This window comes from Melozone crissalis, unplaced genomic scaffold, assembly GCF_028551555.1.
Source record: "Melozone crissalis strain CALT ecotype California unplaced genomic scaffold, PUWL_Pcris_2 ptg000114l_1, whole genome shotgun sequence".
Taxonomy (NCBI): domain Eukaryota; kingdom Metazoa; phylum Chordata; class Aves; order Passeriformes; family Passerellidae; genus Melozone; species Melozone crissalis.
This window is the reverse complement of record NW_026535891.1, coordinates 2736338-2753492: the sequence shown is the minus strand read 5'-3', so window position 1 is coordinate 2753492 and position 17155 is coordinate 2736338. Positions and strand designations below refer to the sequence as shown.

At 57.7% G+C, this 17155-nt stretch overlaps 1 pseudogene; it reads right to left on the bottom strand.

Annotated features, from left to right (window-relative positions):
• LOC128948111 (Fc receptor-like protein 3) overlaps positions 1 to 16588 on the bottom strand; it is a 35577-nt pseudogene extending 18989 nt beyond the window's left edge.
• Positions 16589 to 17155: the final 567 nt, after the last annotated feature.

The window sequence follows — 17155 nt, the reverse complement described above, 5'->3', positions numbered from 1 at the left end:
GGCCAGTACCAGTGCCAGGTCAGCGACAGGAACAGCATGGCCGAGAGTGACTCCCTGAATGTCACCGTTCTGGGTGAGCAGGACCCTCGGGTTGGGGGTGACTCCACCCATGGCACCCCCCTACCATCTCACCAGGTGCCAGCACCATCTCTGTCCCCACAGTGCCTGTAGCCAATGCTACCATCACTCCCGGTCCCCTGGCACACCAGGTGCGTGCAGAGGACAACGTGACCCTGCGCTGCTCAGTGCAGGTGGGCTCAGCCCCTGTCACCTTCACCTGGCTGCACAATGGGCAGGAGGTGGCCCGGGGTCCCCTCCTGGAGCTCAGGGACATTGATGTGGGACACTCAGGCACCTACCAGTGCGTGGCCACCAACCAGCTGGGACAGAACGGGCACCGCATGTTCCGGGCACTGAGCCCAGAGCTGGCCCTGGAGGTGACACCTGGCTCACCCTGGGTCACAGGTGGGGTGACACAGGTGGGGTCACCAGGGAGTGCCAGTCTCCTGGGCTAATGGGTGATCCTGGTGTGTCCCCCTCTGTTTCTTGCAATGGCCACAGGGGTTGGTGGGGTCCTTTTCATCCTGCTCCGGCTTGTGGGTGTCATTGTGACCTGGCACCAGTGCCACCTTGTGGGTTGGTGACAATGGGGGGACGGGGGTCCCAGGGAGCTGTAGAGGCCCCCAGAGTTGGGGAGCGATAGGGCAGCACCCACAGCCCCAGAATTGTGACCATGTCTGGGGGTCCTGAAGGGTTTGGGAAGACACTGGAGGGTCCTGCAGAGATGTTGGGAGATCTTTCAGGAGCCCCAGGCGTATCTGGGGGTCTCTGTCTCTGCCAGGCTTTGGGTTCTTGAGGCTGAGTTGGTTGAGGGCACTGGGGATGTTCATGAATTCTGGAGGGCTTCAGGGATGCTTGGGGAATTCCTGAGGGGAATTGAGGGTCCCGTGGGAGTTCAGGAATCCTGAGAGGGGTCAGGGCTCTGGAACCTCACAGTCACCCCGCCCCTCTTTCCTCTGCAGCTGCCAGGAAGAACCAGGAAAGGTGAGTGGGGGGCTCCAACCACACTGTCTCATTTTACCCCGACCCCCAAGACCTTCCCTCCCCTCCCCCACATCCCCTTTATTCTCTCAGGGCCTCCCCGGATCCCCAGATCCCCCCAGAGGAGGGGGAGGTGCTGTACACCCACGTCGTGGTCACCAAGAGGGCAGGGGGTGAGTACACGGGGGAGACACGCAGAGGGACACGTCACCCACCAGTGTCACCCCACCCAGATCCCACAGCCCGTGTCTCTCGCAGCGTCCCCCCGTGCCACCAGCCTCCAGGATCCCCAGGCGACCTACGCAGAGCTGCGGAGACCCCAGGGGTGACCGCAGGAACCCGGTAACATCTACAGGAATGTGCTGTGACACTGGGGGGAACTGGGGGGCACTGGGGGTCCCCACCCATGGGCACCCACTCGTGTGTGTGCTGCCACTAAAAACTACACCTCTCCTTCCGCGTGGCGGCACAAAGATCCCAAAGGGCTGAGAGAAGTACAATTTCCTGAAACAGCAACCAGAGAAAATAAAACCAACAGCAACAACAACAAGGCTCAGACTCCAAATGGTCACACAAGGAACGATTTCCAGGGAAAGCCAGCAATAAGGAACAAATCCCAGACATTTCCCCCAGCACGTTTCCTCCACCAGATGAACCTGGAATGGCTCTGGACCTTCCTTGCTATGATGGCCAAATCGGGCTTCAAGAGGCTCCAGATTTTCTTCTCCCCTGTCCCAAACGTGTCCTCTTCCATGTTCCCCACATCAGGATGACACAAAGTCCCTGTGGGGGTTCCAGACCCTCCCCCTTTTCCAGGACACCTAGGATCAGGCCATGGCACAGGGTGGGGTGTCAGAGACAGGAAAAGCTTCATGTCTGGAGGCATTTTCGAACACCTATGTGTGGTAGGGATGGGTCAGGCCTTGCTTTTGGTGAGACAGGGCTCCATTTGTCCATCAGTCTGTCAGCTGTGGCACACTGGGGACAGTGTGACGCTCTGCCAAAGCCAGCTCCTGAGTGACCAGGTGACCAGAAGTGCCACCTGGGGAGAGAGCCCTTGGTGTCCCAACTGGCTTAAAAGGCAGAGCAAGAGGTGGCCAAGTCCCTGACCGTCTCTCCTTTTAGGGTGTCTGCCCCATCCACGCTGGAACCCAGGAGTTGGCACCTCATTTATATGAGAAATATCTGCCAAGGAAAGTAGAAACCTTCCTGGAATAAGAAGACCCATCTCTAAAACTCTTTTTCTAATTTCAAAGATTATGGGAATACCAGGCAAAAGTGTAGGAAAAGGAATAACAGCTCTGTAGTGGGAAATTTTTAAAGCAGAACAAACAACACAAACCCAGAACTTTCCCTCCCACTCAGCGCTGTTGGTTTTTGGGGCAGTTATAACCTCGGCCAGCAGGGGGGGGGGGGCAGGGAGCACTCCTGGCCAGCAGGGGGCGCTGCAGGGAGCATTCCCGGCCAGCAGGGGGCGCCCCGGTCCAGCTCCATCCCCTCAGGGGCCATGGCGGCCTTGGACGGGAGGCAGGAGGGGAAATCGCTCCTTTTGCAAACTCACGGCCACCAATCGCTCCCGGCACCGCCACCGGCAGCGGGCAGAAGCCGCCAAGGCAGCAGGTTGGATCCCAGTGCCCACTGGCAGTGTGGCAGTGTCCCGGGACCAGGCACATGCCCTGCACAACACCCGTGACTGCTCTCCATAATCCCGAATGGAAGGAAGGCAGCGCCTGACCCCAGGCAGTTCTCAGGTCCACAGCAGCACTTCTGGTGGCTTTACACAACAATTCCTGCAAACCCTCAGCCTTTCACTCAGGTGAGGAGGGCAAGGATGGAGCAGCTTTGGGGACACCTGGAATCCACACAGGGTCACTCCCCACAGCCCCAGCACTGCCACGGGTAGGGCCACTGACCGATACTTCCACACTTTTCTGTCTATTTTTGTGGACAAAGTCGGAATCTATTGGAATATGAATCCCAATATTACCAGTTATATTGTGCCTGGGCCAGTCTGACCCTCACTGCTGGGCCAAAGGCAGCAACTGTGGTGTGTCACCCCAGAGATACATTGGCTCGCTGGTGGTTGCAGCTGGGCACTGAACAAGTCCAGGCTTGTTAGGAACTCCGTTTACCTCAGGAGAGCTTCAGGCGATGGTGAAGAGAAAAGGAGAGGATTCTGCTAGAGAGTTTAATCCAGAGCTTTATTCCATGGTTACAGAGGTCTCAGTGTAGGCAACTGCTCCAACAGAACCCTAGCTGCATGGCCTGATTACCTTTTTAAGCTCCCGGAGCAGGGGGAGGGGAGGGGACAGGTGAGCCACCCAACCAGGTAAGAGGGGCAGGGTCTCAGGGGGGGATGACACCTAGACAGGCCAATGACCCCTGGGCATAGGGGCATCTTTTGAACTTGACCAACCACACGACGCCTTGCTGGAATGTTAAGCCTGATTGACAGGACTCACTCAGCATGGGGGAAAGGGGGAAGGGACAGAGGTATAGGCACACCTGGGGAAGGAACCCGGTAGCTTAAGACACACTGCAACAGGAATCCAAGCATTCTTTACATGAGGTTCCTCAAGACTGCAGATTTTGTTCAAGAAGGAGGTTCCCAGGAAGGTTGTTAGCACATTGTTGAGCGATTTGCAGTAACTTTGAGGTTCTCTCACTCCCTTACCGACAGCAACAAATGATAAATTGCTGCATTTCCAGGCTGGTTCCCACACAGCTGCCCCTGCCAGGGGTGTTTCCAGCCAGCCCTGCTCTGAAAACCACCAAAGGCCCTTGCAGAGCCACTGCTTGACCTCTCTTTGGGTTTTGTGCTTCTTGCAGAGCTGAGCAAACCACAGACAGGCCTTTTCCGCCCTCGCAGAATTCTCATCTCTGCTGCAGCTCTAAAGCTGCCCGAATCAAAACCAAAGGGACAATGGGGACCCTCAGGTCCTGGTTGCCACCTGGGGCTGGCTAGAGCAGAGCTGGGCAATGGCCATCCCTGTGCAGTGGGGCTGGGCCATGGCTGGGCCCACCATTGGATGGCCACTGGCTTCAAGGAGCAGGAGTTTGGGACCTCCTTCCTGCCTGGGGCTCCATTCCCCAGCTGCTCTTGCTGGCTCAGATCCAGCAGGGGACGAGCAAGAATGGAGAAGTCTGGACCCCTCCAAAGCTGCCAAGCTCCAGGACAGGACCCTCTTCCCCAGCATGTGTCTCCCCGGGACAGGAACCCCCCTGGGTAGGAGCCCCCTGGATGTGCCCCCTAAGGACAGAACCCTTCCCCCCCACGTGAGAAAGGTGTCAAAGGGCCTTTTCCTTCTTCTGCGGGAGACAGAAAGTGAAAGAGTTGGGGGGTAAAAGCTGGACTCCCCCATCCCCCACAGCCTCCCCAGCCCTCCCTGCAGACCCCTCACCCCTGCTTCCCCCACCCTGGGCTTCCCAGAGCCTGTTCCCTGCTCCAGGTGCCCCCAAGGACCATCAAGGCACGAACTGGGAGGTTGTGAAATTGAGGGGCAAAATGATGGAAATGGAATAAAGAGAGGGAAAAATCACTGGAGGCTGGGGGACACAGACCCAGAGCAGCTCAGAATCTGTCTGGGGTGACACCCTGGACACCGGCACCATGTGGGGGTGGTGCTGGCTCTGGGTCACCCCAAAATCTGAAGCATCCAGGGAAGGAGCTGCAACCCATGGGCTCACCCAACTGCTGCCCATCCCTGGCACCCCCATTTCCCCGGGAACAGAAACATGGGACCTCCATTCCTTATGTCCCACTCTCTCTGCAGCCCCCATCCCAACAATGACATTCCCTAGGATCTCCATGGCCCAGCACCCCATTCCCAAGGAACCCCTTCCTGTTCATTCCATCCCCCGAAATCTTCCTAGGACCCACCATTCTCCGATCCCATGAACTCAAATCCTTGGAGCCCACATTCCCCTGGGACTCCCATCCCTGAGTCTCCCCAGGTATGGAGACGCTCATTCCAATGGCACTCCCATTTCCAGATATTCCCCCTCCTCACAACCCTATTTACCAGTGACCCCATTCCTGCCTCCCCAAAACCACCGAATTCCCAACTTCTGGGAACCCCATGACCCATTTTGTCCCACCCACCCATGTCCCCAGCCTGTCAACACCCTGCCCCCACTAAGGGCCACCTACGCATGAGGTCGAGACATGACCTCGCTTCCTTCCCCTTCATCCGAAGAGCCACCAGCCAGGGGAGCGGTTGCCACAGCAGCAAGTGACAGCCAGTGCACATGTCTGGGGACACCGGGATGGTCAGGAAGGTGGCGCTGCTCCTGTGGGGTAAGAGCCCCAGGCACAGGCATGATACCCCAGGGATGGGGAGGGAAGGGGGCACAGGGGGACTGTGGGGTCCCCTGAGGTCCCCAATGCCAGAAGAGCCACTCCATGTTACCCACAGTGGACCTTGGTGTGACTGGGGATGTAGGGTGGCTTTGGGGACAGGAAGAAGGGGCAGGAATTTGGGGATGGGGATGGGGGAACAGGAATGTGGGGACTGGCACCTTTGGGCTCAGGCAGCTACGGGGATAGGGACAAGGGAACTGGGATGCAGGGACAGAAGGGGACAAGAACGGTGAGGATGTGGCTATGGGGATGGGATCATGGGGATGGGATCATGAGCTGGTCGGGGTGACCTGGGCCAGCATGGGCTGTGTCCTTGGTGTCTTCATGCCCACGGTGTCCACAGTGTCCCCATGTTCTGCCTCAGCCCAGGGTGGCCTCAGGGTCCCTGTTCCCAAGGTGTCTGTGCCACATGGATGTGGTGCACGGGTGGCTGTGACACAGACATGTCCCCCTGCCTCTCCAAATCTTTTGGGGACCACCCACACACTTTCCCACAAGAGCATCTGTCCCCACGGGGACAGTCCGGGGACGGCCACCACACCCTGTACCCCATGTGCCTCTGTCCCCATGGTGACACCCCCACCCAGCCCTGCCCCTTCTCCCTTCCAGCCCAGACCCTCGGCCTCACTGGTGAGTCCTCAGGGGATGCCATGTCCCCACCCCACTGTCCCCAGCCCCACACTGGCCCTGGCAGGCTGGTGTCCCCTGTCACCCACAGGTGCCCAGACCACCCAGATCCTTGTGGAGCCCTCCTGGAGGCCGGCGGTGCTGTGGGACCGGGTGACACTGACCTGCCAGGGCTCAGGGACTGCCGGTGCCACCACCTGGTACAAGGACAGGCAGCGTTGGTGGCAGGACGACACAACTGCCTCAGTGTCACTGAGAGTGGCACCTACACATGTGACAGACCTGGCACAGGGCGCAGCCCCCCCTTGACAGTCTTAGATGGTGAGGGGAGACCTTTAATAATCATGGGGGCCCCAGAGTGGTAAGGGTGGGCTCCACTCCATAGGTGGCCTCACACCCCTCGTGTGACATGAGCCAGTGCCCTGCATACAGGGACATCCCAGTGCACCCCAGAGCACCCACATGTCCCCAGTGCTATGGGCACCCACCTCAGAACAGTCTCATCAGTGAGATGTGACCTTCCTGTCCCACAGACCCACTGGTGCTGCAGGTGCCAGCGCAGGAACTGCTGGAGGGGGACACCTTGACACTGCGCTGCCGGTGCCGGCAGGACAACCATCTCACCAAGGTGCGATTTTACCCAGAGGAGAAGGAAATCAGGGGGTCCCTCAGGGGGACCAAGCTGTCCCTTTCACCTCTGCAGCTGCACCACAGCAGCCGCTACAGATGTGAGGGCTTGGTGGGGTCCTGGCAGTCATGGTCAGCACCAGTGACAGTGACAGTGCATGGTGAGCACCCACACGGCTGGAACTCCAATATCTTGACAACCCCAAAGCCACTTCCCAGTGCACTCAGACTCACAGTCCTCACCTCTCCTCTCCTTCCCAGAGCTCTTCTCGGTGCCAGTACTGAAGGGTCCCCACAAGCTCACTGAGGGGTCCCCCCTGAATCTCAGCTGCCTGAGAACCCTCAACACCCTGCGGCCCTGAGCCCCCCTCCTGCACGTGTTCTACCAGGACGGGCAGGTGGTGGGGGGCCCGCAGGGGTCCCCACAGCTGCTGCTGCCCGCTGTGAGGGTCTTCCACTCGGGGAATTATGGCTGTAAGGTGCACTCCCAGGGGGGATCTGTGCAGAAGAGCAGCAACCGGCTCCTCGTCACGGTGTGCAGTGAGTGCGGGGAAGGGCACAGGGAGCCCTCACAGATGGCTCAGGTCCCCCACACTGCCTGGAACCCCCCAGACCTCCCTGACGCCTGCTCTGGGGCACTCAACCTTTACCAGATCCCCCCCTGCCCCCACCATCCTTTCTCGGGGCTCTCCCCAGGACCCCCAGCCCCGTACATGGGTACCCTCAACGTTCCCTGGTGCATTTTCTGTGTCCTGCCATAGCTGCCCTGGGTTGCTCCTAAGGTCCCCCCATTCCTGGCTCGTGTTTCCCTCCATCCTTCGTTGGGTCCCCTCCCCATCCCTGGGTCCCTCCACCCCTCTCTGAGGTCTCTGCACATTGCCCAAGTCTCACACACCCCTCCCAGGGTCCCCGTACCCTTCCTGGTGTTGCCCACCTGCCTCTCCAGGTGTTCCCTCCCTGACCCCCTTATCATCTCTCGGGGTTCCTTTCTAAGCCCCCCCCGCCCCAATCTCTGCACCCTCTCTCCCTCACTGGAATTCCCCTGCCCCTCCTTGACACCCCCCCGGGTCCCTCACTGTCCCCTGCTGTCCCACTCTCTCGCAGGGGTCCCGCCCTCAGGGGTGTCCCTGTTGGTGAGCCCCCTGGGGGACAGGTGGCACTCGGGGACAGCCTGCTGCTGAGCTGTGTGGTGGCCATAGGGACAGATCCCTTGTCCTTCTCCTGGCACGGGGAGGGCTCAGGGGCACTGCTGGGAACCAGCCCCCGCCTGGAGCTGCAACACGTTGGGGACAATGACAGCAGCCAGTACCGGTGCCAGGTCAGCGACGGGAACAGCGTGGCCGAGAGTGACTCCCTGAATGTCACTTTTCTGGGTGAGCAGGACCCTCGGGTTGGGGGTGACTCCACCCACGGCACCCCCCTACCATCTCACCAGTTGCCAGCACCATCTCTGTCCCCACAGTGCCCGTAGCCAATGCCACCATCACTCCCGGTCCCCTGTCACACCAGCTGCGTGATCCTGCGCTGCTCGGTGCAGGTGGGCTCAGCCCCTGTCACCTTCACCTGGCTGCACAATGGGCAGGAGGTGGCCCAGGGTCCCCTCCTGGAGCTCAGGGACATCGATGTGGGACATTTGGGCACCTACCAGTGCGTGGCCACCAACCAGGATGGGTACCACGTGTTCTGGGCACTCAGCCCTGAGCTGGCCCTGGAGGTGACACCTGGCTCACCCTGGGTCACAGGTGGGGTCACAGGGGGTCACCAGGGTGTTCAGGACCCCTGCAGTTCAGGGTGACCCCAATGTGTCCCCTCTGTCTGCAGCAGTGGCTGTGAATGTTGGCAGGACCCTCCTGTTCCTACTCCTGCTCCTGGCTGTCATCGGGGGCTGTCACTGGTGGCACCACCAGGGTGGGTGACATAGGAGGTGGACGTGGAAAGCCCCACACACTGGGGGCCCTGTTGGGGCATCACCCAAAGCCCCTGAGCTGGAGGAAGCTGAGCCCCCAGTGACCTTTGCTTGGGGTGCTCGCAGGTTTGGGGGCATTTTGGAGGGTCCTGGGCTGTGCCAGGAAGGGCCTTGAGGAATATTGGGGTGTCACTGGGATCTCCTGGGGGCTTTTTGGGAGGTATTGGAGAGTTGTGCAGGGATGTTGAGAGCTCTTCAGGGATCCTGGAGCACTTTCGAGGGTTCCCTGCATTCCATTCTTGGGGTTCCTTGAGGCTTGAGGGGTGCTCAGGGGGTCAGGGTTCCTGGGGAGGGGGTTGGAGTACCTGGGTGCCTCAGGTGTTCTGGGGCTCCTCAGGGGTGCTTTGGGGTGCAGGGGCCTGGGAGTCCAGTAGAAATCAGTGTCTGGTGGGGGCTCAGGGCTCCAGTGGGCATTTAAAGGTCCCAGGTGGGGTTGGGGCCCAGGACACCCCATGATCACCCCATCCTCTTTTTCTTGCAGCTCTCAGGAAATCCCAGTACACGTGAGTGGGGAGTCCAGCCATGACTCTGCCTGACCCCCTCCCCAGACACCCCTCAGACCCACCTTATCCCCACAGGGCCCCCCAGAACCCCCTTATCCCCTGGAGGAGGGGGAGGGGCTGGACATGAGGGGGCAGGGGGTGAGTATGGGGGATGGGTGGGGACATGGACATGTCACCCATGGGTGTCACCCCAAGCCAGGTGTCTCTTACTGTCCCCGACAACGACCCCCAGGTGACCCACGCAGAGCTGCCAGAACCACATGGGTGACTGCAGGACACCAGTGACATCTATGGGACCTGCTGTGACAATGGGGTACACTGGGAGTCCCCGTCCCATGGCTCCCGTGGTGGCCCATCCTGCTTGGGGTGATGACCATGAGTCAGGAGGGTTGCACAGGGCACCCAGTGCTGCGCTTTCCCCCTCCCAGTGCTCCCAGTACACCCATGGCTCGCCAGGCTCCTCCCTGTGCCAGAGGACACTGGACCCATTTCCTTCCTATTTAGTCCAAAATGCAACTTTTTGGTTAAACTGGCAGCGATGGTGTTTGTTCAGCTTGATTGGGCTTTAGGAATGGGATTCTGCAGTTCTGGGTTGCCACTAAAAACCACGGGCTGCTGCCCCTTTCTCTACCGCTCCCCATGGAGGCACAAAGATTCCAAAAGTCTGAGAGAAGAAAAATTTCCTGAATCAGCAATGAGAGAACAAAACCAACAGCAACAGAAACAAGGTTTAGAGTCCAAATTGTCACACAAGGAATAATTTCCAGGGAAAGCCACCAACAAAGAACAATCCCCGAACACTCCCCCCCCCGCCATCACGTTTCCTCCACCAGAGGAATCTGGCAAAGCCCTGGACCTCCCTTGCTCTGATGGCCAAAGTGGCCTTCAGGAGGCTCTGGATTCTCTTGTCCCCTGTCCCAAACCCCTCCTCTGCCATCTTCCCCACACCAGGATGTCACAAAGTCACTGAGGGTGTTCCTGAGCCTCCCCCTTTCCCAGGGCAGTCAGAATCAGGCCATAGGACAGGGTGGGGTGTCAGAGACAGGAAAAATTTGAAGTCTGGAGACATTTTGGAACAGCTGTGTGTGGCAGGCGTGGGTCAGACCTTGCTTTTGGTGAGACAGGGCCCCGTCTGTCCATCATCTGTCAGCCATGGCACACTGGGGAAAGTGTGACACTTTGAAAAAGTCAGCTCCTGAGTGGCTGGGTGACCAGAAGTGCCACCTAGGGAGAGGACCCTTGGTGACACAACTGGCTTAAAAGGCAGTTTTGTCCCTGATCCTATCTGCTCTCTGATCCTATCTGCTCTTGGGGTGTCTGTCCCATCCACACTGGAACCCAGAAGTTGGCAACTCATTTAAATGAGAAATATCTGCAAAGGAAACTGGGAAAAGTTCCTGGAATTGAAAGAATCCCATCTCCAAAACGTTTTTTAATTTCAAAGATGATCTGGCTTTCAGGCCAAAGTGTAGGAAAAGGAATAACAGCTCTTTCCTGGAAAAATTATAAACCAGAACAGAACAAACAACACAAACCCAGAACTTTACCTCCCGCGCAGCGCTGTTGGTTTTTGTGGCAGTTATAACCGCGGCCATCAGGGTGCGCTGCAGGGAGCACTCCCGGCCAGCAGGGGGCGCTGCAGGCAGAACTCCCGCCCAGCAGGGGGTGCCCCGGTCCAGCTCCATCCCCTCAGGGGCCATGGCGGCTTCGGACGGGAGGGAGGAGGGGAAATCGCTCCTTTTGCAAACTCACGGCCACCAATCGCTCCCGGCACCACCACCGGCAGCGGGCAGAAGCCGCCAAGGCAACAGGTTGGATCACAGTGCCCACTGGCAGTGCAGCAGTGTCCTGGGGTCAGGCACACACCCTACCCAACAACCACGAGCGCTCTCCATGATCCTGAATGGAAGGAAGGCAGCGCCTGATCTCAGGCTCATCTCAGGTCCACAGCAGCACGTCTGGTGGCTTTACACCACAATTCCTGCAAACCCTCAGCCTTTCACTACGGTGAGGAGGGCAAGGATGGAGCAGCTTTGGGGACACCTGGAATCCACGCAGGATCACTCCCCACAGCCCCACCACAGCTGCAGCCAGAGCCACAGCTTGATATTTCCACACTTTTCCCTCTTGTCTGGCAACCACAGCCAAAAGCCAAACACTCTTCCCAGGCCATTCTAAAGGGCTTCATGTTTGAAGCAGGAAGGAGGAGGGAACTGGTCAGGTTGTTGAGCAGATTCTTGCGGGGTATGCAAGGTTTTTGGGGCTATCTCAGACCCTTGCTGCAAGGGACAAAATGATCAATTGCTGCATTTCCAGACAGGTTCTCTTTCAGCTGCCCTTAGAGGGGGCGATTTCCAGCCAGCCCTGCTCTGAAAACCATCAAAGGCCCTCACAGAGCAACTGCTTGGGTTCCTTTTGGGTTTTGTGCTTCTTGCAGAGCTGAGCAAACCACAGACAGGCCTTTTTCCCCACAGAATTCTCACCTCTGCAGCAGCTCTAAAGCTGCCAGAATCAAAGCCAAGAAGGCAAGGAGGGACCCTCAGGTGCTGGCTGCCACCTGGGGCTGGCCAGAGCAGGGCTGGGCAATGGCCATCCCTGTGCAGTGGGGCTGGGCCATGGCTACGCCCTACCCTTGGATGGCCACCACAACAACATCAGCCACTGTTGGAGATGAAGGGGAGACGACCATCCTTTAATGCATCGAACTCCAACTTTATTGATCAATCAATCACCTTAAATAACAGTACTAACGAACTTCATGCATATTCTGTAATCCAATGTCATGATAGGCTAACAGAGAAATTTCTAACCACTCCTCTTGTTTTAGAATACCTACAATTGTTTATTAAAAACAGAATCAGTGTTCCCAAAACTTCTTCATCAGTTCTCAGTGTGCCAGCTTTTCCCAGAGACGGTGTTCTTCTTGTTATGGGAAGACAGCCTGAGAACTTTATTGTTTATAAAGAGAGTCTAATTGTTTATACAAATCAGAAGGCTGAGAACTGTAAGAAACTGCTTTACTTTTCTCTTCTACTTTTCTCTCAATTGTATGCCTCATGGCCTTTTTCTTCAAGCCATTCTTGAAAAACTCTCCAACAAGCCACTCCACAATACTTTTCACTATCTGAACAACGTTGCAATATTTAATCAACAGTATAACCAATAATGTAATATCAATTCATATAATATCCAGTAAAAGTCAACTTCCATTAACTTGTTTCTCACAATACATACCAGTAAAGAACTGTTATTCCTGTTCCCACATCTTTACCTAAAAGCCCTGTAATTTCAAAATTATAATAGTTCAGAGAGAAGGGGGTGGTATTTTCCATTCCAAGGGAGGTTCCCCCCTTGTTCAGCTTCCTTGTCAGAGCTGAACAAAGAAACACCATTTCTGCCAGTTTCACCAAAGAGCTGCATTTTTGTCCCAGGAGCTGGGAACCAGGTCCTGTGCCCCCTTGGAACTGGCATGGGCACCCGTAAGCCACCTCATTGGGAGCACTGGGATGGGGACTGCAGAGCCACTAAGCACACTGGGGTTAAGAGGATCAAATCTGATTTTGATTTATGTCTCAACATACGCTACACATGAGGTGAATAATGACTCTGTGGTTGTACATGTGCTGGGAACCCTGTCCCTGGCGAGGCTTCACACAACAGACGATCAGGGGAGAGAAAGCTTCAGTGATCGGGCTATGAGTGACCCCCACTGGCTGGTGGGACAGATGCCCGAGGAAAAATATCTATGAAAAATGCCCCGGAAATCAGGCTGTGGGAGGAGTCTTTGCAAATAAAAGCAGCTAACTGTGACACAACAGGAGTGTTTTGCTTTGGGTTTCTTGTAGGGATCAGGGGCTCGCTCGGAGGGTCAGTTTGGCCCTCCTCCCCTGTGGGATTCACATTCTCTGAACCTGAGAGAAGCAGTGAGAGAAGCAAAGAATGATCCAAACAATTCTCATCTCATTTTCTGCTCCTGTGTTGTTCACACGTGGAATGCATTGTGGAAGATTGTTTACCTGAAGGGAATTGCTAATTGGATTCTGGTGTGAGTGTTTTGATTCACTGACCAGTTGAATCCAGGTGTGTGTGTGTGTGGGGACTGTCAGCTGACAGTCATGAGATTGTGTGCAGTGGATGCAGTTGAGTGCTTGGCAGATTCAGTTTAGATGTAATGTAATATAATATAGAATAATACAGTATCATAAAGTACTTAATTAGCCTTCTGAAAAGATGAAGTCAGATGCATCATTCCTCCCAGACATTGGGCAAAAATATCACCGATACTACCCCCATTGCCTTTTCCTCCTGGTGGTCCTTCTTCCCTGTCCGCACCCGTTCTTCCCTGCTTCGCTGCTTCCATGAGGCAGCTCATTCCTACTCGTCCTGGATATTCCTTCATTGCCTCCCCGATGGAGCAGATGCTGCCGGCATCCCCCCTCCACCTCTGCCGCGTTTCCCATGCTGCCCACAGCACCGAGCCTGCTGCACCTGCCCACCGCAGCCCCAGCCCGCGGCAGCCAGCCCAGAGTCACCAGTGCTGCAGCACCAGCCCGCAGCCAGCCCGCAGCAGCCAGCCTGCAGCCATCGCTCGCCCATGCCAGAGACACGCAGGTGCCCTCCTTGGAAATCACACCCAGCCACTCACAAAAGCCATGTGGGCTCACCCTGGCTTGCAGCACACACACTCCATCTGCCCAGCTGATGCCCACAGAGCGCCTGGGCTTCTTGCAGTAGCGCTGTCCCTGTCTTCTGTTTCTCTCTCTATCCTTGTCCCTTTCTACTCCCTGCTCTCCACATTCAGTAAGAACACTTACCCTCCTTTATCAATAAACAGTTCTCTGATATAATATTGCCATCATTGTGCTTCATTTTCACCTTAGAAACCTTTCAGCAAGAATCCTCCCCGACTCCCCCTTTTACAGCGGGATGGGACTGGGGTAGTGGGAGCGGGAATGGGGAACCCCTGGGTGTACTGCAAGCACTGTGGGGAGAGAATGGGGCAGTCCCTGAGGGTACTTGGGCACTTGGATGGGGCTGGGGAGCCCCCGCAGGAACCAGAAAAGGGATGGGGGAGCCCTTGGGGATACTGCGAGAGGAAATGGGGAGCTCAGGGTGCCCTATGTAGCCTCCCACTGACCCATGACCACCTCCCTTGGAAGGATGGGCAACCACAGGAGCCATGGAGGGAGCACCCCCAGTGTCACCCAGTGCTCCCACTTCCCAGAGCATCACAACTCTTGGTGTAGATTGTCATAGATGTCACTGGGTTCCCACCATTGCCTTCGCAGCTCCATGTACGTCGTCTGAGGATCCTCCACTGGGGGTTCCAGGGGGTCTGTGGGGGCCCTGTGGGAATAAGGAGGTGTGTGGAAGGGGATGGGAGGTGCTGGGGATTTGGGTAAAAGGTGTATCATGGCTGGAGGCTGCACTCACCTTTCCTGGTGCTTCCTGGCATCTGCAGAGGAAAACTGGAGGGGTGACTTTGGAGTCCCAGGGGCTCCCATCCACCCTTGGCAATGCTGAACCACCACCAGACACACAATTCTCCCCTGGCCCTCCAGTATCCCTGATGCCCCCCCAGTATCCCGGAACCACTCCACTTGCACCAACACCCTGAGCCCCCAGAACCCCGAGCCTGGCAGGGAGGGGGACCCCTGATAGAACCCCCAACATCCCTGCAGGACCCTCCAACAGTTCTGAGCCATGGCCACTGAGGACTCAGCCCCTCCCAAGTCAAGGGCTGTGGGTGCTGCCCTATGGCCCCTCTTCTCTGGGGCCCTTGACACCCCTCTCCATAACCCCTGTCCCCCCATTGTCACCCACCCACACGGTGCCTCAAGTGCCAGGCCACAATGACACCCATGAGCAGGAGCAGGAACAAAAGGGCCCCACCGACCCCTGCGGCCACTGCAAGAAACAGAGAGGGACACATCAGGATCACCCATCACCCCAGGGGTCCTGCACTCCCTGGTGACCCCATGTGAACCCACCTGTGACCCAGGGTGAGCCAGGTGTCACGTCCAGTGCCAGCTCAGGGCTGAAGGCCTGGAACACGCGGTGCCTGTCCTGTCCCAGCTGGTTGGTGGCCACGCACTGGTAGGTGCCCACATGTCCCACATCTATGTCCCTGAGCTCCAGGAGGGGACCCTGGGCCACCTCTTGCCCATTGTGCAGCCAGGTGAAGGTGACAGGGGCTGAGCCCACCTGCACCAAGCAGCGCAGGGTCATGTTGTCACCTGCATGTATCTGGTGTGACAGGTGACTGGGGGTGATGGTGGCATTGGCCACAGGCACTGCAGGGACAAAGACAGGGCTGAGGCCACAGGGAGGGGCTGGCACCTGGTATGGGGGGATAGGGACAAGGGGATGGGGGATGTTGGGGATGGGGTCACATCAGGGAGGGGTGAAGGACACAGGAGAGAGGTGGGGGGACCCAAGAAAGGTGTCAGGGAGACCTGGAGGTCCCCAACCAGGGCACCCGGGGCGTCTCTGGGGGCTCCCTGTGCCCATCCCCACACTCACTGCGCACCTTGATGTGGATCCAGGCGCTGCTCTTTCGCACAGCCCCCCCCCTTGGAGTGCACCTGGCAGCAGTAATTCCCTGAGTGGGAGGCCCCCACGGTGGGCACCAGCAGCTGTGGGGACCCCTGAGGGCCCCCCACCACCTGCCCATCTTGGTAGAACACGTGCAGGAGGGGGGCTTGGGGCCGCAGGGGGCTGGGGGTGCTGCAGCAGCTGAGAGGCAGAGGGGACCCCGCAATGGGCTCAAGGGGACCCTCCAGCACAGGCACCGAGAAGAGCTCTGGGAAGGAGAGGGGAGGTGAGGACTGTGAGTCTGAGTGTGCTGGGAAGTGTCTCTGGGGGCGTCAGGATATTGAAGTTCCAGCCATGGGGGTTCTCACCGTGCACTGTCACTGTCATGGCTGCTGACTGTGCCCACGATTACATTTCGGAATCCACCAAGCCCCTGCAGCTGTAGTTTCCACTGTGGTGCAGCTGCAGAGGGGACAACAACAGCTCGGTCCCACTACGGGACCCCTCCACCTCCTTGTCTCCATGGAAGAATCGCACCTTGGTGATGGGGTTGTCCCGCCAGCGCTGGCAGCGCAGTGTCACCGTGTCTCCCTCCAGCAGCTCCCGTGCTGACACCCGCAACTCTAACCGGGCTGCGGGACAGGGGGGTCCTGTCACAACAGGTCCCGTTTGCATGGGGATCCCCCCATTGGGTCACATCCAGCGTACAAGGGGTCCCCAATTCCAACACAGGTTCCCCACACTGGGATGCTCACCTTGCACTGTCACTGTCACCTGCGGTGACTCCTGTTGTCCCCAGGATCTCACCCAGCACTTGCAGCAGTACTTACCACTTTGACTCAGCTGCAGGGGGGACAGGGACAGCTTTATACTATCACGGAGTCCCCTCAGTTTCTTCCCTTTGTGGTAGAAGGACACCGAGGTGACCATGTTGTTCCACGAGTCCCGGCAGCGCAGTGTCAGTGTGTCCCCCTCCAGCAGTGCCCACGCCGGCACCTGCAGCACCAGCGGGTCTGGGGGACAGAGGGGTCCTGTCACACCCAATGGCACCACGACCCCCCCATTATGTCACACCCAGAGCACCAGGGGTCCCCAGTTCCAACATGGGGGTCCCTCTACACTGGGATGCTCTGAGATGTCCCAAGAGCAGGGGATGGGCTCTGGTCGCACAGCAGGTGACCCATGGAACAGAGACCACTCAGAGCCCTCAGACACCCCGTGGGTGCCAAGCTTGGGGACACCCAAACCCTCCTCACCGTCTGAGACTCTCATGGGAGAACTGAGCCCAGTGCCGGGTCTTTCACATGTGTAGGTGCCAATCTCAGTGACAGTGAAGTGATCGCGCCTTTCCTGCCCCAACCGCTGCCCATCCTTGTACCAGATGGTGGCACCAATGGTCCCTGAGCCCTGGCAGGTCAGTGTCACCCGGTCCCACAGCACCGCTGGCATCCAGGGGGCTCCACCAGGAGCTGGGTGGTCTGGGCACCTGTGGGTGAC